Source organism: Sturnira hondurensis, unplaced genomic scaffold, assembly GCF_014824575.4.
Source record: "Sturnira hondurensis isolate 20B ecotype Veracruz unplaced genomic scaffold, ASM1482457v3 Scaffold0008196, whole genome shotgun sequence".
Taxonomy (NCBI): Eukaryota; Metazoa; Chordata; class Mammalia; order Chiroptera; family Phyllostomidae; genus Sturnira; species Sturnira hondurensis.
This window is the reverse complement of record NW_028080827.1, coordinates 22,538,265-22,540,977: the sequence shown is the minus strand read 5'-3', so window position 1 is coordinate 22,540,977 and position 2,713 is coordinate 22,538,265.

The window sequence follows — 2,713 nt, the reverse complement described above, 5'->3', positions numbered from 1 at the left end:
CCATCATGCCTGGCTAGTACTTCTACTAGTCTAAGTGTCTTGCTTGGTGGGAGGAGGGGGCTAACTCATACACATATCACCAGCGAGTCTAGGCTCCACCTTACCGTGCTTTATCAGTCTGTGGTTGCAGTTATAGTTAATATTGGGAATGGGGAATCACAAGATGCTTCAATATATCTCCTGAGTGCCAAATGCGTTCCTCCCCACCCCCCATTTTGAGTCAGGCTTCCCCCTCATAATGATCACCATCACCTGTGCCTGGCAGTGTGGGAACTCCTTTGTGTACCTGCTAGTCTAATGGCACAAGAAGCCTTAAGTGACCAGATGGCAGCCCCTTATCTGAACAAGGAATTTCTAGATCCAAAAGTTGTGAGAATGGAAAACACAAAGTCCCCAGGTGGGTCATTTGTAAAAATGGAGAGCAGTGCTGCTCCTACTTCTATCCCCCGGTTCCCCAGCCCAAGTGGCCAACCTGTAAAATGGCTTTTGAACTACATCTTAAAACATAACACCCCTCCTCAAAGGGTGTATACTACCACTGGGCATGTCAACTGTGGCTTCAAATGACCTCATACTCATAGTTTTATCAAGCAGGCAACTTCAGCATGATGAAGTATGTTATAGGACCATGGATATCATTTTCATGTATCTTTCGCCATACCCTCTTTGCCACAAAGGGTTGGCTTAGTTGAGGGTGGTGTTTTTCAGGATCCTGTGTCAGGATTTCAGATTATCTGTGAGCCTTTGGGTAGTGGTGCTTGATGAGTCACTATTGTAGGAAAGGCAAACCCATTCCTGAATTATGTGTTGATCTTAATCAGTATGAATCATTGACCTTTGCAGAGTAGAAGACATCTGATGTACTTACCCCACCATCAGGTGAGCTGGTGGGTCTCATAAGGGGATGGTATGATATCAAAAGTGTTGGTTGGGTTTCTAATCCTGGAAGGTGAGACATTCAGAAACAGGAATGAATTGATCTTCTGTTGGGCCCAGGCATTGTCTGCACTCCTGCCTTTATGTCTACTCTGTTCTTGAGCCCATTGGGTAAGCACTGGGGTGGTCAATGACAGAGGCTAGCTGACATCTACTGGCCAAGTCAACCTGTCTACTTGGTTTAGTGCTGCTTCTACAATGCACGCCTTCTGGTGGGCATTAATGTGCAGTGTGATCTCACACTTTGTTTCCACTTTAATAAGTCCATTTACATGCCCTTTCCACAGAACATTTTTATTTCCCATACCCTCTCTGTGGGCTGAGCAAAGGTACATATATACACATATTTTCATACACACACATGCACACACACACACACCCATAAGTTCACACCAATATTTCCAATTCCAGGCCAGCATCGTGGCACTCATTATAGTTCTTTCCTGTCCATATTTGTAACCCCCTTCTCCACACTTGAGTCCCACTATTCTTAATAAATTTACTTTCCCTATATGTACCTCTCTACCCTTCATGGATGCCCTCTCCACCCCATGTGGGCTTCAATACCTGACCACAGTTCTTTTTTCCAAACGGGTGCCCTCCTCGGTCTGCCAATGCTCTAATACCTCCTGAGAGGCCTGCCCTCCTACGTGGGTATCTATCTTCCTCACCCTATTCAGACTTCAATACCACTCAGGGGGAAGTAGGGGTCATGCACAGGCCCTGAGTCTGAACCACATGGTCCAAGTCATCTTTACCAGAGCTCAGCATTGGCCCAGATAATGGGCCACCTTCCAAACCTTGTTTCTTTTATTTTTATTTATTTCTTTAGTGTATAGCTCTCTCTAGAATCACCCATGAGGGGAAAAGAGCAAGAGGAAAGGATGATTGACAGCAGAATTTGTGAATTCCAATGCCATCAACTAATATGTTCCTAAAGTTAAGCCCAATAAGTGATAGATATAAAGATACAGAGTGGAAAATTATTATTGTTTCGTGCCAGGATATAAGGTATATTAAATTCTTTTTATTGTAACAGACACTATACAGAACTCCTCGAATACATATTGAAATATTCAGGTTTACAAATCACCTACAGCTAATCACAAAGGCTATATGTAATGGATGGAGAATTGCTTTAGTAATAGCTTTTCAATTTCCATTCCACAACTTAATACCATAATAATTGTAGTCTTCATTTTATTATTTCACATAATCCTGGAAATACTTCAGTTTCAAAAGAAAAAGTAAGAGGAAACTTTCTCAAATAAAGTACTTCTTTCTGTAATAATTACATTTTCACCATAAATTATGAGATTACTCTGATATCTCCTTGGGTGTAAGAGCCAGAAATGGAAAATGAACTGCAGTTATTGCTGGTAAGCCAGTCACATAATAAAAGCAAGAGCAGAATTTGAACTGGTTTAAGACTAGAGCCACCAAATAAAATATAGGCTGTCCAGTTAAATTTAAATTTCAGATAAGCAACAAGTACTTTTAGCACAGGTATGTCCCAAACATTACATGGGACATGCTTATACTAAAAGTTATTTACTGTTTATCTAATATTAAAATTTAACTATGTATTCTGTATTTTTATTTTCTAAATGTGGCAACCCTAGATATAAAGAGAAGCCCAAAAAGTTTTCATTTACTTGTTTTTCTAAGCTGTTAAATAATTCCAACCACTTTAATAAATAAAAAGAATGTAATCCAGATCAAAATAACTGGCGCTAGGCTAAGAGTTTTCCAGATGTTACGAGGAGTGAAATTAGCT